Raw genomic sequence first — 26,022 nt, 5'->3', positions numbered from 1 at the left:
ATTCCAAAGAAATAATTATTTAGAGCATTCTTTTAACCTCTGGCCACTTCCAAGAACTTTCCTAACACATTTGCAACCCTCTCCAACTGAAAGATGATCAGAAGAGTGGCATTTTGTACCTTAAATTCTTCCAAAATACACTCATTCACCAATAAAAACAAATAGTTGGAATGAATTCTGATAAAAGCACCTTTTCCTAGTTATTATTCAGAGATAAACCTGGGTCAGAAGCTATGATTGCAAGACGTTGGTGTGTTTGTTTGTTGTTTGTTCTGTGAGTACTGCTTCACAGCCATGAGGTTGAGATGTCAAATGAATCCAAGATACTTCTTTTTTTGTTAGTCTTTCAAGTTAAATGACAGCACATTTTTGCTAGTGCCCAATTTACTGTTAATATACTGAAATTGTGACCACAATTGGGAAAGGGTTTTAGCTGTTTGCTAGTTTTATTTTGTTTCAAGACACTTAGCATGTTACTCAGTCACCATTCCATCACCTTTCTTGGTCTCTAAAGTCATGCAGCACAGAAACAGGCCCTTTGGCTCACCATGTCCTTGCTGACCATCAAGTACTGATCTGTACTAATCCCATTTACCATCACTTGGTCCATAGCACATTGAAGTTAATGAAATGGTTTATAGCACTTAAACAAATGTTATTACTTGTTTTAGCATTGGGTGGACGTTGTTTAGCAATGCATGCCAACAACATTTACCAAAATCAAGTCTTGCAAATGTGTTCTGGCCAACACAGCCAACCTCTTCCATGTGAAAATAAAAGGAAAGTTGTCGGGATCAAACCCACATAGATCCCTCTTTTGTCTGAAGTGGAGATGTTGGAATTCAGTCAGTGCCAGTCCCTTTCAAAAGGCCTGGGATTGCCTTCATCTCCAACTACAAAAAAAACCTGTGCATCTGCAGCTCATCTACACCAAATGTTATGCAGAAATAAGCAAAATAATTAGAGAAAAATGTGTTCCTCTCATATAATATTAATCCTTCCCACCTTTCGTTGGTGATTTTGTTCTCATTTGCTCTGCAAAGAATGGATAAACTGGCCAACTCTTTATCCATCAGTTCTGAGAACAATTGCATTATCACAGCCTTCAATTCAAAAGTCTCACAGTTTTCTGTCCTTGCCACTCACTCCATCACTCCTTTCAAATGTCTCCTATTTTGTGGCACAAGATTCTACCTTTCATGTATATTCTTTGAGCATTTAGAAGACAGAAACAATTAATACTTCCTCCTCACCTCTGTGATTGATACAGGTTCAAATTCAGACAAACGTGTATATGGAAGCAGGTCGATAAAAAAAAATGTAGTTATAATAGTGTGGAAATATTCACATTCTGATAAAGGGGATGTGTATTCACTGTGTTAGTCATACTGCCTCAAGCTGACTATTTCTTTATTTATGATAGGAATGCATTCCTGGAAAACATTGTTAAACAAAATTTTGTTCATCATGAAGCCTGGGAAAATGCATTGTGGGAATTTTAGTTCAATGTATTCCTGTGGATGGAGAGTGCACTTTCTTTATAGCTAAAAATCAAAGACACATACGCGAGAGAGTTAATAATGTCCTACCAAACATTTGTGAATGGAATGTTTATAAACCAAAGAACACCCATAAATGTAACCCAGTTGCTGTACTAACATGTTATGAACAAACTATTCTGATGCAGCCTTATTGTTTGGATACACCTCAGTGGATTCACTCTTCCTAATTTTTCAGACCAACTTTACAATGCTAGCATGCCAGCTTTCTACCATTCTGAATTTTTATGTACACTACTATCCAACATTGGGTGCCTTAATAATTGTTTATTCATCAAAAGAAATGATCATTGTCCTTAATGTAATTCTTTGGGAAAAATGCATCATTTTTTAAAAACTTAATCTCTTAGCACAAGACATCCCTCAAAACTTAAACTTAGCTATTTTCTCAAAAGGAGGTCTTGAACTTGAAACAAGATGCCATCTGGTGGCAGTTTGCAAATGACTTGCAATCTTAAAAGAGCCTTGGCCTCATGTTGACGCATGTCTTCAGTTTATCCCTCCTACATTTGTTTTTAGGTAGACCCATTCACAAACTATTGACCAAGGTTATCAGAGTACAAGTTGTGTACTGGCTATTTCTGCTTGTTACAATATCTACTTATCATTGTTCATCTTAAACAGTTGAAATTTAATTAAAAACTACTGTTGCAGTTCTTAATGTTTTTTTAATAAACGATTCTAGATCTAGAAATCTAAAAAAATGTGGATGTTCGCATAGAAGTTTTGCTCTCCATAACTTTCTATTTCTTGCTACAATTGTGAATGAAACAGTGGAGTTCTAGAAAAGAATATAAGAACATTTTAGGTATTTAGACAAGCATATGAATCACCAAGGTATGGAAGACTACGGACCAAGTACTGGTAAATGGGAATGAGTAAAGATGGGTACTTGATAGTCTACATGGACACAGTTGGTCAAAGGGCCTGTTTCTGTGCTGTATGACTCAATGACCAGTTTTGATTAATAAAACGTATGACACACTATAAACTTAGGCTATAATTTGATTCTAACATGGTTCCTCATTACACCAGTGGGTAACATTGGTACCCTCTCCCCTCTCCTCCACCGATACCAAGGCTGGTGTTGAACTGGCAGCATACTTCCCTGGGGTGCAGTGGATCCTTGCTCATGATTTGCTGCACCACTGAATTCTGGATAGCAGCCAGTAAGTGGTGTACAATGGAGATAAAGAGGCTGAGCACCGAGACAAAGTCCTTTACTCATGCTGCAGAGTTAATAAGGGGCTGACAGCACAGCTCTTGCGAATCAAGGTGACTTAAAAGTGCCCAAAAAAAGAAGCAAATGTCTAGAATATCCAAATGCATTTTAAAGTCTAGCATTAGCTTTAAATCAACAATATTAATACCTAGAGACACAGAGATTGTAGATGCTGTTCTGCCACAAAAGACAAACTGCTGGAGGAACTCAGCAGGTCAAGCAGCATCTGTGGAGGCAGAGGGATAGTTGACATTTCCAGTCAATACCCTGCATCAGGACTAGTGCAGGGTCTCCATCCGAAATATCAACCAATATTAATACCCACTTCATTCAATTTTAATGAATATTCCTAAAAATTTGCATTAGTCTGGATTATTACTTATTGAGTTTTGTGATTATATGGATAACTCTTAAAATAAGTTCATAAATTTAAATGCAGCAACTGACATCTTCAGTCTAATATAGTAGCTGTTCAAAGACACGACTCATCATGCTGGCCAGGCTTGGACACAAGTCCTCTCAACAGTACCTGCACATCCTCACCAATCTCCCTTATTACTCTAGTCTTTAGGTCTATCAGTTTAAGTAGTTTGGCTGTAAAGCTCTCCATCCCTGAAGGTCTGGCTTTTAGACTTTTCCAATCCTTAGTTGAACGAAAAACACTAATACAAAACACAGACTGTTGCAATATAGGCAGAAATAGATAAAATGCCAATTTTTAAATTAAAAAATTGACAATCCATGTTAATTTTAGCCTTTTAGATGTGGGTGAATTGCTTCTAATTTAATGAATTGCTAACAATATGGTAGGAATGCATTGTTTTCAAATACATATAATGGCTATTAGGCCAAATAAAAAAAAAGTCATTTACAGTGGACATGCATAAACTGTCAAAATCAGGAAATGGAATAAATGCTCAATATTGTTTTCTCTTGCTGTGACCTTGGGGTGTAAGCTTCATACATGGCACAGCTCCTAGGCTGCCTCTACAATCTTGCTTGTTTTGCTACTTACTTTAGTTACTGTTCAACACAGCATGGGCCATGTTGTAAGACGAGTTCTACAGATGTAATTTTAGCCTGTAATTAGCTTATTCCTGAATATTCTTAGTTTGATCTCTCACCAACTTTATCTCTTCACCATCTCCAGTAACTAGAAAAACTGAAGAGTACACGAGAATGAGTGAAGATTGCGAAGTCCAGTTCACTGGACACTGGGATGTCACTGTAACAGACCACTCCACGTGGTTAGATATTGAGCAATGAACAACCTTGATTGTAACTGTAGAGTAACTAGTGCCTTTTTAATCATCTGTGCAAATATACAATTGACAATTAACAAAAATCCTATTGCAGTCATTCCTTTTTTTATTTTAAAATGTAAAACTATTTGTCATACAAATTACAGGTAGAAAAAAAGTTCAAAATACACATCATTGTTAAAACACAAGTACAAGAAAAGCATACACTTTGTTATTACTGGTTAATTGCCACATATCATAAACAAAAACATGAACTGATAATTTTTGCATCTACTCCCAGCCTAACAAAAACCGTCATTTTTGGCTCAGTTAAAGATACATAGAACAGTACAGCACAGGAACAGGCCCTTCGGCCCACAATGTTGTGCCAAACCAATTACATTAGTAATAAAATGCCCAACTAATCCCTTCTGCCGACACAATGTCCATATCCTACCATTTCCCTCACATTCATGTGCCTATCTAAGAGCTTCTTGAATGGCCCCTATCGTATTTGCCTCCACCACCACCCCAGGCAGCACATTCCAGGCACCCACCACTCTGTGTAAAAAAAAAACTTGCCTTGCACATCTCCTTTGAACTTACCGCCTATCACCTTAAGTGCATGTCCTCTGATATTGGACATTTCAAACCTGGGGAAAAGATACCTATCAACCTGTGTAGCCACTTACAGGGAGCTATGAACTTGGACCCCAAGATCCCTTTGCTTATCAACACTGTTAAGGGTCTTGTCATTAACAGTGTACTGTCTCTTTACATTTGATCTGCCAAGGTGCAACACCTCACATTTGGTCGGGTTGAACTCCACCTGCCATTTCTCCGCCCATATCTGCAACTGATCTATATCCTGCTGTATCCTTTGCCAGTCTTCTACGCTATCCACACCATTCTTCGTATCATCTGCAAATTTACGAGCCCACCCATGTACATTTTCATCCAGGTCATTTATATAAATCACAAACAGCAGAGATCCTAGTACGGATCCCTGAGGAACACCACTAGTCACAGACCTCCAGCTAGAATAAGTCCCCTTGACCACTACCCTCTGTCTTCTATGGGCAAGCCAGTTCTGAATCCAAACAGCCAATTCACCGTGGATCCTATGCATCTTAATCTTCTGGATGAGCCTCCCATGAGAGACCTTGTCAAACGCCTTACTAAAATCCATGTAGACAACATCTACAGTTCTACCTTCATCAATCACCCTTGTCACCTCATCACTCAATGAAGTTAGTAAAGCACGACTTGACCTGCACAAAGCCATGCTGATGTAAAAGATGATGTCATTTCAAAAACTATACAAGGCCATCATTATTTGCTGAGATCGTCTCAGAACACACAGAGACAATGGACAAAGTGTAGAATGGACAGCAAGCTGCTTGCAGAAGAGTATAGGGATGATGGTAGGTATCTGGATTAGCAATAATGTGAGATATGATGTTTGATTCTGCCACTCTTCACCATTCCCATAAATTATTTTTGAGCTGGAAATCATAGACTCATGAAGACTATTTCAAATATGCAGATGAAACCCAATTCTAGGGGTATATTTAATACAAAAAGAGGACTTCAACAGCATACAAAAAGCTTTATGAATGACTATGCACCTGGCAAATTAAATTCCATATAGAGAAGTGCAAAGTTGTGTGCTTAATGGGAGGAACACGTGCTCTCTCAAAAATTGAAAGTCTGAACATAGTAGAGGAGCAAAAGGGTCTTGGAGTCTCAAGTCTTTGAAAGAAAATGCAAGTTAACAAGATTGTAACAAACAGTTCAAACAGGATGCATTTCCACAGAATTGAAATTCATTCATTCATGTACATTCTGGAAATGATAGACTAAAAAAAGCGTACATGTTGTGTTTAATCAAGATAGAAGTTTATCATTTACCATGAAGCAACTAACAATTTGAATTCATGTAATACCTTCAACATGGTCAAACATAAAGGCATTCATAGGAACATGATGATGATTTGAGTCACAAAGAAATACAAGGACAGACAACCAAAAACCTGTCAGAGAGGCAACCGTTAAAGAAACATCTTAAAAAGAGGAGAGAGACATTTAAGGATCCAGATCCAGCTCTTAATGTCTTGGGAACCAAAAGCCGCCAACACGAATGGTAGAATGATTAAAATCCCAATGAAGTACCTAAATGAAAAAGTCCTGGAGAAAAAAAAAGTTACATTTAATTGTTATTTTGATAACTCTCATTTGATGTAAAGAAAAACAATTTTAATAAAATTGAGTAATTTTTTTTCAGGTCTGGCAGTGTACAATACATTTAATGATCTAGATGGTCAACATGGATGAGGAGGGAGGCCAATGACATGAGCAATATCAACATGTAACACTATTTACATCAGCCAAAAATTCAATAGAGCTGGAAGTCAATCGCACTTGTATTTAAATCTACTTTTCAGTATTTTTTTTGCCTTTTCCATTTTTAGTGCAGATGTGCATAAAATGCTGCTTTATAACAGACACCCTGCAAATTTCATAGATGTGAATTATTTAACTATAAAAGTAGCAGTTCCCTTACAGCTTGAAACAGGAACATACCACCTTACATAAACACAGCTTCATCGATAAGAAAATCTGTCAATAAAGTTATCAGCAATTCTTAACGTAAAGCCAAATTCCAAAGCTTACAAATACATTAAAAGTGAATGTATGCTTTCCTTTGATCACTAACAAGTTTCTGCAAAGTACTTTTAATGGATATGGCAAAGTGGGGGGGGGTTACTGGTCTTTTATCACTTGCACCAAATACTCACAAGAGCATGGGTGGCTGATTCTACTTGTGCACCTCTGCATTGGTCTCAATGGAACAAAGGATGTGAAAGCAAGTACAACGGACAGTCAATACTTCTGCACATATTAGCGCTGGTGGCCAAAGACAAATTTCTCCCCCTTTATCTTTGTAGCAACACCCAACCATTTTCAAAGGTATGAGATCCATGTTTACATAAGTAAATCAGTTATGTTTTTAATGTTAAATATTAATTAAAATTGAGACACAGTGTTCAATGAAATGGATGACAGTCTATCTGGAAAATACTGCAAGTCATAAAATTAAAAGATCTAAATTTTGCTTAGCTTCTGCAGATAAACACTTTAACCACTTTCAAACTGCTGAAGAGAATACTTCCTTGGCAGGAATCCCTGGCAGTGTACCAGTCCAACATTCCTTTCCAACTCTGGCTATCAGCCAAAACAGAAACATTGTCCAGACATGGCTTCTGTTTGCTTGAAGACACATTTCACCAGAGTTCACTGCATCTACTTCATTGAATACATTAAAATGGCCAAATCTAATCAGCAAATCTCAAAACTAGCTCTAGCTGTTCAGTGACAAAAACAAAATATGCAGGATGATGACAAAACAGAAACTTTGCTTAGCCCAACTGTACTCACAGGCTGGATGTTGTACGAAAGCAACGGTCAAGAGCAAACTTAACGTTTACACTTTGTTTTTAAATTAAAAGCTAAACGGTTGTACTAAATGACCCAGCAAAATACAGCACATTTGGTCTAGGAAATAGCATGTTAGGAGCAATGTATGTGAACCAGGACAACAATATTAAAACCAAAAACTTTTCCCCATTATCTATTACATTTAACACTGTCACTTATTTTGACTTCATAAACAGACAAGTCTTAAATTTGTGTTTGTATAGATTTGGGAAGAGTGTAGCATTAAGCTCTCTGAAATTTCAATGTATATTGACTACATATTTACAAATCCTTACTCTTTCATAATATTCAAAGGTTGTTTCATTTTTTAAATGTATACTTTTTCAAAAACGTCTCAGAAAAAGCATCTTACTTTCTTTTCCATTTGGGGATTTTACACAAGATGTACCCGACACTTGGTTTTCAAATGATCCTGTAGACACTTCACGGCCTGGACCTTTGCATTTGGAAGTTAGAAGATCAAGCAGACAGGGAAGTAAGTTTTTTTTAAAGTGCTTGCCAATTGTTTTTTTATTAACCTGGATTGCTTGGATTTGTTTTCCCTTATCTCAATACATCGTTGCTTCATTGTCTTATCTCCTTCACAGAATTGTCGGTCTTCTGCTTCTGGCTTGTTACTGGTGACATAACCATATCATGGGTCAAGTGTGTTAAGTGCTTGTGTAGTGGCAGTAGTTCGTTTTTAAGTGCAATGTGCTTTGGAACAGCGTTTTTATGGAGCTTTCTCATGTGCAGCCTCAAACTCCATGCAACAATGTGAGAATCCAGGCAGACAGAACAGATGCAAGGCCTTTCCCTAGAGTGCTCATGAATGTGATGTCGCAGTGAGCGAGAGTCAGCCCAGGACAAGCCACAGGTCAAGCACTGGAATGATTTAAGGCCTGATCCAAAGTAAAGACAGCAGAGTCAAAAGGGACAGATATCAAGAATGAGACGCATATGTAAACCAATGTATCCAAAAGCAGTGTTGTAGCAGCCAGGTAGTAGTAGTCATATCCCAACTAGAGGCCTTGACTTTGACAAGCCAGCAAGTTTTTAAATGATAACATTACAAAATCCTAGTTGGGAAAATTCAGCACCCTTTTAGCAGAACAATTTTACAACTTAAAACATGACTTTTTTTTTTATACATGTTGACAAACTATATTTCAATCTGGTTGAATATACGAAGTATGAACACCAAGTAAAGGAAGGTTGATCACTAGAATCAGCCAGTCATTTTTCCAACTGCAGATGGTAGCAGTGTATTAAGTCACATGCTTCTGATAGTGCTCAATCTGGTTGAATACCTTGTTAGGGTGCTCACAAATGCACTCTGCTCTTTGACTGATTCGCGGTCTGACTTCACATTGTGCTTTTCGTCTGTTTGCAGTTACAAAACTCTTTACCACATGTATTGCACCTGAACAAGAGAATCAATTTTATTTGTTGTTATAATAGTCAAAGATACAAGCCATTGTACAAAAATCATAATTCCAAAAGATATTGTTTATTCTTTTCCAGGATATGGTGATGCTGGCAAGGTCAGCATTTATTTTTTTTCTACTTAGGTGTCTGTGATGTCTCATATGGGCCAGACTGGATAAGCATGGCAGATTTCTCTTTCCTTTAAGGATATCAGTTAACCAGATGTGATTTTACCACAATTTAATAGTTTTGTGATTATTATTACTGACGTTGAATAAAAACTGGAATTAAAAAGGTAATTTATTGAATTCAAAATTCTCCAGCTACCATGGTGGGAATTGAACACAGGTATCCAAATCATTAGTACAGGCCTCTGGATCATTTGTTCAATACCCCTATGTTCCACAGTGGTGCAGCTAATAGAGCTGCTGCTTCAGCTCCAGCAACCCACGTTCCATTCTGACCTTCAGTGCCGTCTACGTGAAGTTTACAGGCTCGCCCGGTGACAATGCAGGTTTCCTCTGGATTCCTCCCACAACCCAAAGATGTGCAGATTGGTAGGTTAATTGACCACTGCAAATTGTTACTAGTGTATAGGCGAGTGGCAGAATCTGGGACAATTTATGGGAATGTGGGGAGAAAATAATTGGAAATAATGAAAATGGGAGTGGGCACTGACTTAGTGGGTGGAAGGGCATGTAACTATGCTACACAACTTTGACAATAACCAAAAAACAATGATAACCTATTCTTGACAAATCCTCTCCACATCTTCATCTACTCTCATTTGAGGCAGGGAGATTTCATTTCCCAATTCAGGAGAAAAAGCAGCCAAATATTAATAATTTGTGGTTCAAATCTGCTTCCAACATCACAGTGCACTTGTGCCACAATACTATCAACTTAAATAAAGTTTGCTTATTAGAATAGTGTCAATCAATAACATTTCAGCAACACATTTTAATATATTTCAAATACTAACAGCTGAGTATTTACTGCCAGATTACCAATTTTACCCGATAGACTTCCACATCCATATTTGTAATACAAACTCCCTTGTGTAAACCTGTTTCACTGTATTTGCACCCTCAGTGGTGACAAGCTAAGTCCTCAGCCTCTCTGATGCTCCAAAAACTTTATCTGCTTAAGTTTTGCGATTTAAATATTCAACAACAGAAATTAAACAAATAACTGAAAAATGAGGTAGACTGTATAAACTTAAAATGTGGATTGAATTACGCGAGATTATCTCCGATTTCTAACCTCAGTTCACCTGAAGATTTTACTTGGTATAATGCTGCCTGACCTGCTGAGCTTTTCCCCATCATTTTTAGTTTTTAAGTCAAACTGAGACATCAGGAAGCATCCATCAATAGATCAGGATCAGTCACAGGAAATAGAATTAAAAAAGTGCCTTTGGGGAATTCAATCATCTGGAGCGTCTACAGCCCAGAAACAGGTCATTTACTTTGACCAATTCATGTTGGCATGTGTCCTCCACACAATCTTTCTCTCACCTTCTAACCTTTTCAGCATTTCTTACTTACATTGTTTTGCAAATGCTGCAATGCACCTGCACTGTTCATGCAGGACAGAGAGGGGACCAAATTCACAAGCTTCACAATGCATGCCTGACATGCAACCTTTCAAGTTGTCTTGTTGTGGAAAGAATGGAATGCATATTTATCTTTCCATAAATATTTCCAGCATTTTCTGTTTTTATCCAACTGGGACGTCATTTTGATCAGAATGAGTCCGTGAGGGGAAAATCACGTCCTGACAAAGTGCACAAAAATAATTTTGCCAATTGGTAAAGGGAAGGCATTAGTTCTATTATGGGGCAGAATTTTCTGTTTGCCCCATGTATACTTTCACCTCGACTTTGGCAACATGGGTGGACATCTCAAAGGTAGGACGTGGCAGAAAAAGGTGATGCAAGGTAGACGGGGAATGGAAGGAAAGGGGAACTTCACAGGGCTCGTCAGATGGAGGGTATTAGCAGCTGCCTTCTTCCAAATGGGGATTAGGATGAAAAGTACTGACAATGGGAGATAGATGCCCATTAGAAAAAGTTGTTAGATCGAGCATTACCGTATGACTTATCAAGTTAGAAAAGCAGCACATCTGGCATATACAACTGGAAAAAATAAAAGGAAAAATCAAAAAAGAAGCCGCAGACACCAAGAAGAAATGAATTCCGATGAACGGTCTTTCACCTGAAACAATAACTGTTTCTCTTTCCATGGATGCTGCCTGACCTGCTGAGTTTTTGCATCATTTTTATTGTTTTTTAAAAATCGAATTGGAAACATCAGGAAGCATTAGATCAGAATCAGTCAGTATTGGGGGGGGGGTGGTGGGGGGAGAAAATAAATCACAAACTGATAAAGCATGCAAAAACAGTTGAGTCAATGGGCAAAGTAACATGCATAAAATAGATCTTGCGATATTTTTCTTGGTTCATACTAAGAGAATGCAACTGATAATGCAAGTAAGAGAAAATTGATTTAAACAAAGAAGACATTCTACATCAGCAGAATTTAATGAGCAAATATCTAAGGCTACTTTTTGTTCCAAAGAAGGCACTAAAAAAACTAGGTTTGCACTGACTTTGATGATGAATACAGGCACTATTTTTCATTAGAACAGCATACGGAGAACTGGAATCACAGCGAGTTAAATACATTGTCATTCCAAGCCAGACTGAAGGTCTGAAAGTCTCCTCTTTCTGCCAGCTCTACATGTCCTAAATTAAGTTAGTTTGAGCTGTCACATCCACTGAAGTGGATGTGAAACCACAGCCAAACAAAAACTGCCTGTCACTAGGTTTAATTGGCCATCTCTCACTAAAATGCTGCAATGAGGATTGGCCTTTGAGATGGAAACATTCACATCAGTGAATTAAGGAACTGATCAGTAGGACAATGTGGAGGACGCACTGTATTTGGCCCAAGATCTACTTGGGAGATCTTCAAGCTGTTTAAAGAAAGGTAGAAGCAAAAATAATTCCGCTACCAGCACTGAACACTAGAATACACCTCCCTTTTTTTTATTTAGTACATTGTGCCAGAGGTCATCTGGGTTTTACTCATGATATCATGTGACATTCACAATCCAGCACCTCAAAAGCAGCTGCGAACACGTCAATATTTGCATCACTGGCAATTTCCCGCTGTCCAGCATTCAAATGAGGACATCAGCACATTCATATGATTGGCTGCCAAGGAGGCTGTCACCTGCCCTAATTGGAAAAGATTTCATTCAGAAGTAAACAAGCTGCATACACACAATGCCAGAAACATGATCAGATTAATTTCTGTAACACTTTCACCATTGCCAGTAAGCTGAACATTGACTGGATACCGAGAAGGAAATTAACAGCAGTCTCATTGTTTTTACTAAATGACTTAAAAAAGATTTTAAAAGTTGCAATTTTTAAAAACTGTTTAAATTCAACTATGCTGATCATGATACGAGCACTTAAAAAGAAATGCACAGCCAATATTCCAAATAATACTCAACTCATTAAAGGGGAAGTTCTCCTCTTTTTTCAAGTGATGTTTTTTCTTATGACGGGTATACCCTGAACGCATTTTAAATCTCTTTCCACACAATAGGCAGTAATGCCACAGCTCATCTAACCAAAGAGAAAAGAATATTGTAAGCGCACACTTTTAAAAATTTAGATACACATTTAAACAAATGGAACAAAAACCTAGGTTCAGTTTAGCTTAATTGGTGGCACTTATCCCAACTGGAAAGACTTGGGGTTCAAACCCCACCAGACTCAGACACGCTTTAAAAAAGTGCATCAAAGAACTGCTGCAGAAGTATCTATTACATGAGATGCTAGACAGAACCCACAAATAGCTGCCCAGATGCACTTAAAAACATCTAGTGACATTTTTTTTCTAATAATTGTGGTTAACTTCTATTTATGGGCAGAATCTCACATCTACCACCTCAAAAGGGATGCATGACATTTGCTATTTGTGCGACTTTGGTAAATATAGGGGCTGAAGAATTTACTTATAAAATGACCATACTGTACTTCAAAAGCAATTCATTGGATAAGCTGTCCTAAGGCTATGAAAGGTACCACAAGAATGTACATTTTTTTTAATTGAATCACAGAACAGGAAGTCATTCGTCCCACTGCGTCTGCGCTGGGACTGTGCAAGAGCAAGGCAGTACTTAACTCTGCTTTCCCTGTAGCCATCTAAATCTCTTTCTCCTCCAACTACCTATCCACCAATAAAAAGCATCTTATGATTCAATGTGTCTGGACCCTTACTGATTCAGAACCCTTTCAAATCTCATCTCTAAATTTACTCTGTTTTACGTGGCAAAATGAGATTCCCTTGTCCATCTCCTGAAGTCCCTCATCCTTGTAACCATTCCAGTAAATCCTGTAGAGCGTCCTTTCTAGGACATTAACATCAGTTTTCAGACTGGATGCAATCCTGAACTGGTGCCGGAGCAGAGGTTTATAGAGGTTCAACCTAACCTTCTTGCTTTCACACTCTGTGCCTCTTTTCATGAAACCCAAAATGCCACAAGCATCCCTGTCCCCAGTCACTTTATAAACATCCAAGATTTACCCACATATACTTGCTCTTTCTATTCTTGCAGACCCCATAGAATTTTACTCTTTATATGGCTTCCTTCATTTGCCTAAGTCTAGCAATTACCACTTGTTTATTAAATTTTATATGCCACATATTTACCTAATCCACTTGTCTGTTTATATCTTTTTGAAGTTTACCATTATCCTTCACTTATATCATCTGCATATACTGAAAGGATCTCTGCACACTGGCCCATATCATTGAATGAAAAGAATTTACTAGAAACTTTAGTCGATAGATTTCATAAAAAATTGAGTGTAATTGTTGGTTTGACCTTAGTACATCAAATTCCTGGCAATTCCTCTGATTTACTGAAGAGATGATTCGATTAGACCTCTGATCTCAGGCCCCACACCATAAAAAGGGTATAAGCATTCTTGAAAACATACCTGAATGAACAAGTTTGTGGTTCCACAATGAGCTGGCATTGAAATATTCTTTTCCACAAAATTCAATGATAGTCCTCTGAACCTTGTTGATATTACATGTGAAGCTTCAAGATGTGCATGTCAGCGAAAGACTTGTTACAGATCTGTCAAAGTAATTAAGAACAGTCAGCCCATTTTGAAATGCTCACAAAAACCGTGAAGAGCAGATGGTTGCTTTGATCAACGAAATTACTTTCAAAGCCAGAAGCTATCGAAACAACATTGATGTCAGTTTGGTCAGTTACATGAATTGCAATGGAGCTGGGGTATGCACTGAACTGTGGAGCCAAGTGGCCAACTGTTCTGCAATTACAACATGTAGGATTAGGTTCACAAATTATCATCCAACTCGGATGATTTGTGAAACACCACTATGATTCAGAAAATAATTCAAGAAATTAATATTTCATTCTCAGGCAATATTGGACTGGGGATTCTTTCTACAGATGCTGCCTGACCTGTTGCATATTTCCACCATTTTCTATTTTTATACTAAATTGGGGATTACTGATATTACAGTGCAACTGAGAGCATGCATAGAATCTGGACCCTTTGTATTGATTCACAGCAAAGGAACCAGTTTCAGTTAAGTGCACTTGGTGAAGACTCAGTCATAAAATCACTGGCTCACCATTTTGTTACGACAGAGACCATCACAATGTAACGTCTACCCACCTACCCTGCATCTGATTTTCTCCAATAGTTCAACAATCATCTCTGGAGAAAATGTTATTGGCAAGTACATCTACTAACAGGGCCTTGAAATTGAAAACGATTACGTTGAAAAACTTAAGTTGCTGATCAATTGTGGTAGAATTGTGTGTAAAATTGGCAGTTTGTCTGATTTGTAGCTGGATGGCAGTCAGATGATCTAGAAGGTCACAGGCTGAGCCTTTAGGATTTACAGAGGTGCCCGCAGTTAATAATTTTTTTTGTTTAAACGAGAGGTCAGAATGACCTTAAGCAACAAGACAGACTTAACCCTATTTAGGTGCTCGTGTTACAGGGGAAGGCCACTACTGGAAAGGATAACTTAATGAAATATACACTTTTATCTATCTATTTTTTTTTACACAAATTTTAATGGATATAACAATTGAACATTTTATCTTCAATTATATCCCTTAAGAAATGTCAACAGAACACACAAGGAAATGTTAAAAAGCCATTAAATCTAGCATCTAGAGCTGAACCGAGCCATTTCCAGCAGCAATGACTGGTTGGCAGTCATCCAAATATACACTAGGTCTGCATAAGCTTTTCTCCGAATTGGTCAGCAAGGGAGTGTAGATGAATTGATTAAGGCTGACTCGCTTATATTTTCTGAGAATATGCAACCTTCATTTAGGTTCACTTCCTTTCTCAAAAAGGACACAAGCCTGCGATTTATCATGCAGTGGCATAATCAGTTCTCTGTTAATCCTTGCTAAGATACCTCAATTCATTCGATTGGAGACAATAACGCAGATAATTTAAGCAACCGAAACGATCAAGTGGAATTGCAGTTTATCTCATCTATGAATGGTAGCATTACATTCTTTCATGGGTTCAAAGTACAAAAGTACCAATGGTAAAAATGTTTTTCCAAACAGGAAATCCCCATATGCATAATAGGACCATTTATCGCTAAGGTTCACTCATAATTGCACTTCCAGGACTTTATGCAAATCTAGGCCAAATAACTTCTATATTTGCATCAAGCAAATATGGGGACTGACGGGTTTTGTAATGGGTTACTACACAAGATTTATAACGGGGTAACGGAATGGCAACAAATCATAGCACAGTTATAGTACGTTTAGAAAGTAGTCAGAAAATATTTGGACACATTTTTCTAGGTGATAATGAACGTTAATCTATTCCTCACCGTTCTGAAGTTATAACAACTCACACAGAACACACAATCTTGATCCGCAGCTGAAGCAGTAAAAAAAGTTCAGAGATGTATAATGAGATTAAAAGTGTTAAAAACTAATTGCTCCCATACAAAACTATTTTATTTCTCCTATTTTCCAAACTAAATTAACATGGTCAGATTAATACAATAAAGGAATCAGAGACACAGAATACAATTTCACTTCCCAGTTATCAATAATTTTCAACCCATAACCTAAAATCAAATCAAATTTCATTAATGTATTAGTGAAGATGCTGTATGGCATTACTCAATGGGTGTACATGAAGGTACTAAGCCTTCCCCAGCAATATACATAATAATCAAGCACATTAAACAAAAAAAGCATCCTTAATGTGTATTATTATTTATATTAACCAAAAATGCTTCATGTGTATAATATGTTTAACGAGCTCCTCCAGATGCTCATTAAATACACATATGGTGCAAGTTACAATCCATACCCTTCCACTACTCCTGTCACTCTCCCTGTTCCAGAATACATAACCTTACATATTTACCTTGAATAAACTAGAAGGGCTTGCTGAGAACTGACTGTATAATGGGAGCAAAACCACTGCCTGTTTACTTCCCTGACACAATTCTGAATTCAGCCCAGAACAATGCTTTGCTTCCTGTCTACTAGCTATAAGCAGCCATTATGAAATAAAACTGGTGAGTCAAAGGTGTGCCCACAAAGAACCCACAACAGACTGATGCCCACAGTTTAGCAGAAGAGTGGTTGGTTTGGAAGCAGGAATATTCACTCTGGTGGGTTAAAATTATATTGTAGAGCACAGAAAAGAGAGGTGTTAATTATGCATGTTTGTGTTATGTGTGATCTAGGAGAGTTTAAAAACATGTGTGCAAAACAGGCATGTAATTCATCATCCACCAATGCTTTTCTTCATCTCAATAACACAACACAGAAGGCATATGGTGCTTAACTTTATTTTACTACCCAAATAGCCTCAACACCCATGTTAAAAGTTCAAGTGACTCCACCATGAGCTCCTGTCTCCAACCAATCAGCCCATACTGCACACGCTCAGCACTTAAACTGTATCTGTGCACAAGACCCCCCAGCAAAGAGAAATTGGCTTCAGAATCCAAATCAGAGCCACTGTGTGGGTGTTCAGACAACCCACAGAGATCACAGGGAGAAAATAACCAGAAAATACAAAAAATTCAGCCACCCAGACAATCAATGCTACAAAATTCAGCATAACAGGAAGAAGCTGGGTTAAGAGTCTGGAGATTTAGAGCAAACAGTAAAGTACTGGATTTGAGTCACTGACTGATACAAGACTGAAGAGAGGCAAAGGCTGCAGGTTTGAACGATCTGAAAGGAAAGATACTCAGATACATGCCTCAACCATGGCTCCTGGTGTGCTGAAGTTAACACTGGTGTATTTATCAAAGGCCTCTTGAAATTTCCTCATGGATGTCTACTTGTGAGCCTCTAAACAGAACATCACGTTAACGTTTAGCAAAACAAAACCTAATAATATCCAGCAAAAAGGACAAAAGAATAAAACCACTCCCAAACTTAATAGCAAAATCTAAAAAATATTAACATGCTGTTAAATACTTCAGAGGAGATGGAGGAGGTTGAAGAGACAATTTCTGGACATATGAAGTGTCATAAACTGCCCACAAAGGTGATTGAAGCAGAAAGGACAGCAATTTTCAAAAGGAATTTGTATATGTATTTGAAGGAGGAAATATTTGTACGGCTAGGTGTACGAGCAGAGGAATGACCTTGACTTGATAGTTCATTCTGTTTTATAGTCACCTGATCCAATGCCCCTGTCAATGGGCAATACTTTATGTTGTAAATTACTTCAAAAAAATTTTTGAATTGGATGAAGTTAATCTTTGATATAACAGGTGATGGAACATTATAAGATGTTAACAATTCAATCACTGAAGGCACCAAGTGGAAATGTGCCACAATGCTACTTGCAGAAAGCTAAAACGTATTTCACTAAATACCTCTTGCTGTTTCAGGAAGTAGGAACCCATTTTTAAATGGGTCAGACGGACATTGCAGTGTGATGTGTTCAAGTTCACATGTTTAATTCTTTGTGTCTTGAGTTCTTGATTGTGTAAGAGTGCATATAAATAGTGGGACAGCTCAAGGAATGTCATAATGCAAAGTTAAAGCTTTCAATTTCCTATTTCTAAGTATTTTAAAATGAGGAAAACCAGTAAAGCATGGAAAGAACAAATAACGAGTGAGTGATAGAAAAGAAACTGCACATTGTCACAACGAGCTTCATTTCATGATTAATCAGCTCTCATTTTGGAAAAGACTGAAGATGGACTTAGGAGAGCTAGGAGGGGTCATAAGAAGTCCTTGGCAAGTAGGAGCAAGGAAAACCCCAAGGCGTTCTACACGTATGTGAAGAATAATTGGATGACTAGAGTGAGGGTAGGACCGATCAGGGATAAAAGAGGAAACATGTGCCTGGAGTCAGCAGAGGTAGGGGAGGTCCTTAATGAATACTTTGCTTCAGTATTCACCAGAGAGAGGAACTTGGACGTTTGTGAGGATGGCGTACGACAGGTTGATACGTTAGGGCATGTCCGCGTGAGGAAAGCAGATGTGCCGGAACTTTTGAAAAACATTAAAATAGATAAGTCACCAGGGCCAGACGGGATATATCCAAGGTTATTACGGGAAGCGAGGGAAGAGATTGCTGCACCTTTGGCAATGATCTGTGCATCCTCACTGGCCAGATGATTGGAGGGTGGCAAATGTTACTTTGTTTAAGAAAGGAAGTAGGGATAACCCTGGGAATTACAGACCAGTGAGTCTTACTTCAGTGGTGGGCAAATTACTGGAGAAGATTCTTAGAGACAGGACTTAAGGGCATTTGGAAAAGCATAGGCTGAGTAGGGACAGTCAGCATGGCTTTGTGAGGGGCAGGTCATGCCTCATGAGCCCGACTGAATTCTTTGAGGATGTGACAAAGCACAAGGTAGAGCAGTGGATGTGGTGTACATGGATTTTAGTAAGGCGTTTGATAAGGTTCCTCGTGGAAGGCGTTTCCGGAAAGTCATAAGGCATGGGATCCAGGGAAACTTGGCTGTGTGGATTCAGAATTGGCTCGCCCATAGAAGACAGAGGGTGGTGGTAGATGGAGTGTATTCTGCCTGGAGGTCGGTGACCAGTGGTGTTCCGCAGGGATCTGTTCTGGGACCCCTGCTCTTTGTGATTTTTATCAATGACTTGAATGAGGATGTGGAAGGGTGGGTTAGTAAGTTTGCTGATGATACAAAGGTTGGTGGTGTTGTGGATAGTGAAGAAGGTTGCTGTAGATTACAACAGGATATTGATAGGATGCAGAGCTGGGCTGAAAAGTGGCAGATGGAGTTCAACCCAGATAAGTGTGAAGTGATACACTTTGGGAGATAGAATTTGAAGGCAGAATACGAGGTTAATGGCAGGATTCTTAGCATGGTGAAGGAATAGAGGGATCTTGGGTTCAGGTCCAGAGATCCCTCAAGGTTGCCACACAGGTCAATAGGGTTGTTAAGAAGGTGTATGGAGTGTTGGCCTTCATTAGTCAGGGTATTGAGTTCGAGAGCCACGAGGTGATGTTGCAGCTCTATAGAACTCTGGTTAGACCACACTTGGAGTATTGTGTTCAGTTCTGGTCGCCTCATTATAGGAAGGATGTGGAAGCTTTAGAGAGGGTGCAGAGGAGATTTACCAGGATGTTGCCTGGATTGGAGAGCATGTCTTATGAGGATAGTTTGAGTGAGCTGGGGCTTTTCTCCTTGGAGAGGAGGAGGATGAGAGGCAATTTGATAGTGGTGTACAAGATGATTAGAGGCACAGATCGAGTGGACCGTCAGAGACTTTTTCCCAGGGAAACAATGGCTAACACAAGGGGACATAATTTTAAGGTGACTGGAGGAAGTTATAAGGGACATGTCAGGGGTAAGTTTTTGTTTTACACAGAGAGTGATGGGTGTGTGGAACGCACTGCCTGCAGAGGTTGTGGGGGCAGATGCATTAGGGACATCTAAGAGACTTTTAAATAGACATATGAATGATAGAGAAATGGGGAGCTATGTGGGAGGGAAGGGTTAGGTAGATAGCCGTTAATTGCAGAGTTAGTTCCTTACAGTGGCCATAACATAACTTTATCCATCAGAACATGCAAGGATAAAGACATGACTATACCATGTATTAACGTGGTTTGCTCCCACCATGGTTCAGTTCGTGCATCTTAGGCTTTTGAAGGCTGTGGCTCAGTTTCCCAGACGTAGTACTTATTTGCCTATGTTTCAAACCACCAGAACTGGACCTGCATTCTTCAGGGGCATGTCTCTTCAGTGATGAAAGATCCTTCCTGTAAAGGTACAGCATTAAGCTTCTGTTAAAGGCAGCCATCAGCATAGGTGTTGTCTAAACTGTCACTAGATAATGGGACGTAAAACATTTCACATATCAATTGCCTGCCAGAAAGGCATCAAGTGAAAATGTAATGCTCCCCACAGGAAGATGAATTGAAGAAATTGGAGATAAAACATATGCCAAAAATGCATTTCCTTTTCAAAAGGAAAACCCAACTCAAAAGGCACAAACCCTACCTTGTGAAGCAATTTCTTTACAAAAAGTTTAAAATCAGATGCTTAGCCCATCTACACACAATGAATTCTTTGTCAGTATACAAGCCTGACATCTGCTAACAATTACAAAGAGCCACTTGGAATTAATTTGACAAAACATCTGATCCCCAGCCACAGGAATTCTAAGCAATGGGTAGTATTAACTGACTGCTATGTTATTTCAGGTGAGAAAAGGAGAAATCTAGCAAAATGAGTGCAGCAGTGTGATAAAAAGGCACTCACGCTAATCTATTCTTGGACTTTCAGCCACATCAAGAGTGAATACAACACCCCCAAAACGCAGAATACCAGCATCAAAGGCTGCCTTATAATAGGTAGAGTTCACTGTACAATTGGGCAGAAAATTTAAGAATCCGCATCAACAAATAAAATCCCTGGACTTGCTACACTAGCAGTTGCACCAGCAGAACTGAGGCAAGTACAGATTTCTCTTCAACCTTTGAAATTTCGATCTAATTGCCAAATGCAGTTGTTGCACCAAAGACAGGCTCCCGGCCCTAGCACAGAGGATGTGGCAATTTGGGAAGCCAGCATACAGCTATAGCTAGAGAAAAGTTAAAATGTGGCCAGAGAGCTGCCAACCAATAATTTGAATTCACCCTCCCAATCAATGCCCAATTCTCCTCCTCCCTCCAAAAGCTAAGTACAAGAAAAGCCACTTGTTATGATACAAGAGGTTGCCAATTAACCTAAAAACAAAAATTCTCCAGGCTTCAAGTGCCTGCAAAGCAAAAAGGTAAATCTAACTCAGTAGGTGTAGCAAATATTAGAAAACTTCAGACACACAAAAATGTTATCTGTTTCTCTTTCCACAAATGCTGCCTAACCTGCTGTTTCCAGCATTTTCTGTTTTTATTTCAGTAGGTGGAGCTGTAGGGCAAGTAATATCAGTGTTAATATGCTGATTTTCTTTCACTCCCTCCAATTTTTCTTTAATGCAAAAATTGCATTTCCCAAGCAGCTAAACTTAGTGCATGCAGTTCATCAAAAAATTTGCAGCACTTCCAACCACTAGATCACCTGTCCCAGCATCCATGCCATGCCTCTTCCTGATGTTGCCATCAGACAGGAAGTACAGGAGCCTGAAGACCCACACCTCAAGGATCAACCTCTTCCCCACTGCCATCGGGTTCTTGAACCAACCTGAAAAACCTTAACACTACCTCGAACTATATTTTTTCCCCTCTCTCTCACACACACAATTTTGCACTGGTGTCATTATGTTTATTTTATACACATGCAAGTTATGTATAATTTATGTCAAGTTTATGTTAACCCATGTTTGTCCGTGTCCTGTAATTTGCTGTGCTGCTGCTGCAAAAAGCTAATTTTCACGGCATTTACACCCTGTGTATGTGTGCCTAAGACAACAACATTTAAACTTAATCAGTGACTGCAAAACTTGCTGCAACTAAAAGCAAGGTAAGTGGTTCACATTACGGACTTACTGCACACTTATATCCTTTTGTTTTCTCGTGCTTTTGTAGGTTCCATGCTGACCTGCAAGATTCACCACAGTCACCACAGTCAAAACTACTAAGTTTTTCATCCTTTATCTTAGGAAGCAACCTGATGGACAAATGTCTACATCACTTCGGACACTGTTGATGAGCCTGCAACAACAGTCAATGATTTTTATTATTCACCTTCAACATTGCAAAATATCCAAAACTGCTGCACAGGACTATTATCAAGCAAACACTGGTCAAAAAGATGGGAGTTAAGGCATGTCTTAATGGCTATGACATTCACAAACATCCAAAATCTATTAAAAATTAAACATACTGTTAAATTCTTTTTCATTAATAGTAAAACAAAATGGGAAAATAACTTAAAACAAGAGGTTTTTATTGACTCAATTAATCAAAATGAATTCCTTGAAACTTTTCTAAGCAATCACAGAGAAACAAAGGACTGCAGATGCTGGAATCTAGATGAATAAAACAAGAGGTTGGAGGAACTCAGCAGGTCAGGCAGCATCCGTGGAGAAAAGCAGACGGTCAACGTTTTGAGTCAGGACTCTTCTTCCTGCTTGACCTGCTGAGTTCCTCCAGCATCTTGTTGTTCTCAGCAATCATTCCTCTTCATTACAATGAATGGAGTCACCCAGCCTATAGATTCTACTGTCATATTTCCCAGGAAAAACATACAAACTGCAGTAATTTGGTGCTCCACTACTGAACTCCACAATGAATCCAAAGTCACCTCATCACTAGAATTAGAATTGGTTTATTATGTCACATGTACCGAGGTACAGTGAAAAACTTGTCTTGCATCCTGTTCACACAGATCAATTCATTACACAGTGCATTGAGGTAGTAGAGGGTAAAACAATACAGAATGCAGAATAAAGTGTAACAGCTACAGAGAAAGTGCAGTGCAGGTAGACAATAAGGTGCAAGGTCATGACGAGGTAGACTGAGAGGTCAAGAGTCCATCTAATTGTACTAGGGAACCATTCAATAGTCTTATAACAGCAGGATAGAAGCTGTCTTTGAGCCTGGTGGTACATGCTTTCAGGATTTTGTATCTTCTGGGAGAGGGAAGAGAGAATGTCTGGGGTGGGTGGGGTCTTTGATTATGCTGGCTGCTTTACTGAGGCAGCGAGAAGTATAGAGAGAGTCCATGGAGGGAAGGCTGGTTTCCATGATGTGCTGAGCTGTGTCCACAACTCTCTGCAGTTTCTTGAGGTCACGGGCAGAACAGTTGCCATTCCAAGCCGTGATGCATCCAGATAGGATGCTTTCTATGATGCATCGATAAAAATTGGTGAGGGGTGACAGGGACATGCCAAATTTCCTTAGCCTCCTAAGGAAGTAGAGGTGCTGGTGAGCTTTCTTGGCCGTGTCATCTACATGGTCGGACCAGTAATCCCCAATCACTACAGTTTAGCAACACCATGACCACTTTGATCACTTTGCATTAAAATGGACTTTTTTAAAATTCTAATTGCTTTTTTTGCACAAATTGTGTTTAATTTATGTTTTTCTTGTGAATGCTGCTTATACGATGCTATGTGCCTGTGATGCTGCTCCAAGTAAATTTTTTATTGCACCTGTACATATGATAATCAACTCCATTTTGACGAAGTCACCTTGTAGTTTGAATGACAGCAGCAATCAGCCTCAGGAAGTTCAAGATCTTCATATTCACGCATGGTTGCACTCAAATTGTTAACTTCCTGATTGTTAGGGTATAAATACTGGCAGTTCCACAAAGAAATGCTGGCTTGTTTGTGGAAATTTCTTGTCTAAGGAACTAAGTTTCAAAAGCAAAGTACAATGCACAGCCACTAGTATATCACGTGTTAGACAAAGGACAAATTTCTATCCATCGACTGCAAACAAAAACTAACACTGTGAATGCTGCAGTGCTGTCAGCATCTGCAAGAACTCATAATATTCTGGATCCTTCATATACTTGCGATCAATCTCTTCAGCTTCTAGGTATTGCATTTATTAAACATCATGAATAATGTACATACAATACCTCTAACTCTCTCTGAACAACTCCTGTGTAGGGACATTTACTACTTTACATTTCTATTTGTAGACATTGGCAATAGTCTGCTTTATCCTAGATGGCTTCAACCTCCCCCCTCCCCCAATCTCCGCCCCCCCATCCCACCTGCAGCCTAACCCCATTGGCTACATACCATTCATACTAAAGTAAAATTCCAATAATCCAGCACCTCAGGGCTCTGATGGTGCCAGTCTAGCAGACTAGTGGATGTTACCCTTATTAATAGCCAAACACAATCTGATTTTTATTTAAAAAAAACTTGTTACACGGTAATATAATACATTTTGCAGTGAACCCGGTGAGTTTAAAGGGACCAGGAAATAGAATCTGATGAGTTTCAGCTTGTAAGTTTCACCTGTCCCCTTGCCTCCTCTCCCCCAGCCCTCCCTCCCCGTGCCCTTACCTTCTCGTCTCCCATTTGTGCCATGCCACCTACTCCACCCCTTATCTCCCTTCCATTCCCCGACCCCCTTCCATCGACCCCCACTGCCCATTTCGTCCCCCTTCCATCCCCCCTCTCGTCCCCCTGTCTCTCTGCCCCCAGCCGCCTACACTCACCCCTCCACCAGTAGCCACTGCTGACATTGGTGCCGATCAGGTCCCGGGAGTGGTGGCGGCTGATGATGTCTCCACGCCGCTGCTCGTCCACCACCGCCAGCCGCCCGCTGTCCCGGTGCCGGTCCCACAGCCGCCCGCTGACCCGACACACGTAGCAGGCGGCCGCACTGCGGATACCCCGCTTGGTGCTCTCAACCGACAGCCGCTCCTCGTTGGTCCGGCAGCGAACAACGTCGCAGTAATTCTCCACGCTCGTTTGTGGAGCACAGCCTCACCATCCCATTCCGGGGTCCCGGATCCGTGTACCCCAATTCCTGATTTGCAACATGCATTCATTTATTTTACGCAACCAGTAAATTTTGCATTGATTCACTTTAAAAGGGACAACCTTGAGAGGAGCCTTCTTCCAGGTTGCTTCCATTCCCGGAGTTCCTCCCATACTCTTCCGTAGAGGTCGCCAGCAACCACGCTCAGCAGGAAGGAAGCGGCTATACAACGTATTGATCGCCGTCACTACACTAACCAATGAACTGGAGGGCGGGAGGCTAACTTCTTGTCCTCATAGATGACGTTTGTTAGACGAATACCTGGAGTGGGCTGGTTGTCTGATAAAGAAAGGTTTCAGAGGCTAGAGGACTTGGAGGCAACTTGATTGACTCAAGGAAGGTCCTCAGAGTCTTTGACAAGGTGGATATGAGAGAATCCAAAACTCGGGGGGAGGGGTGCCCATTTCAATATAGAAACAAAGATCAGCTATGATCTTATGAAACGGCAGAGCAAGCTTGATGGGGTGAGTGGCCAACACTTGCACCTGTACTGTTTATATAGTCACTCAAAATGGATTAAAGTGAAACATGTTGGGTCAACCGAGTCCCCTATCAAAGAACTAAGAGCAACAGAGCAACCTATCAAAGAACTAAGGTTCATTTTCTTAGGTCATGGTTTTACCAAAAGAGTGAGTCTCAGAAATAGTCCTCAGTTTCATTCATTTTATTTCAGAGCTTCATTAAACAAAATTAGTACTAAGCTCATACTGATTTGATTGTATTACCCAGCATGAAATTGTGCAGCAGGGAGAACTACCAAAGAAACGTTGAATAAACCAGTATTACAGGTTGCCAATATATCCCTCTCCTCTCCCCCCATGCTACACAGAGACATATTCTATGTTAAAGGATGTATGTCCTTTTTCCAAGCTTGGCTCCACTCTTAGAACCTAGGAGGAGAGAGTCACTTGGCCCTACTGTGCTGCCCCAGGCCAAATCTCCTCTTCTGCAATAATTCTCCATGCCCCACAATTTGCTGATCGTTCAAAATTTATCTACTTCCTATTTAAATGGCCCAGCCTCCACAACCTTATGGGGTAGAGAGTTTCAGAGATTCACCACCTTCTGTGAGAATTGCATTGTTTCCATATTACA

At 39.5% G+C, this 26,022-nt stretch overlaps 1 long non-coding RNA gene across 3 annotated transcripts; it reads right to left on the bottom strand.

Annotated features, from left to right (window-relative positions):
- Nucleotides 1–4,132: 4,132 nt before the first annotated feature.
- On the bottom strand, nucleotides 4,133–25,059 carry LOC127581352 (uncharacterized). Of its 3 annotated transcripts, XR_007957936.1 has the most exons (7): nucleotides 21,970–22,083; nucleotides 20,073–20,241; nucleotides 15,851–15,900; nucleotides 13,945–14,087; nucleotides 12,450–12,564; nucleotides 8,810–8,922; nucleotides 4,133–6,209 (listed from the first exon to the last, which is right to left on the bottom strand). It is a non-coding gene; the product is annotated as an uncharacterized LOC127581352 (long non-coding RNA). The 3 variants fall into 3 exon arrangements; XR_007957937.1 differs by lacking the exons at nucleotides 15,851–15,900; nucleotides 21,970–22,083 and adding an exon at nucleotides 24,990–25,059; XR_007957938.1 differs by lacking the exons at nucleotides 15,851–15,900; nucleotides 21,970–22,083 and adding an exon at nucleotides 24,602–24,940.
- Between the last annotated feature and the right edge of the window lie 963 nt (nucleotides 25,060–26,022).

This window comes from Pristis pectinata, chromosome 21 (assembly GCF_009764475.1).
Source record: "Pristis pectinata isolate sPriPec2 chromosome 21, sPriPec2.1.pri, whole genome shotgun sequence".
Classification (NCBI taxonomy): Eukaryota; Metazoa; Chordata; class Chondrichthyes; order Rhinopristiformes; family Pristidae; genus Pristis; species Pristis pectinata.
The sequence above is the reverse complement of the archived record's forward strand: the minus strand, read 5'-3'. Positions and strand labels throughout refer to the sequence as shown.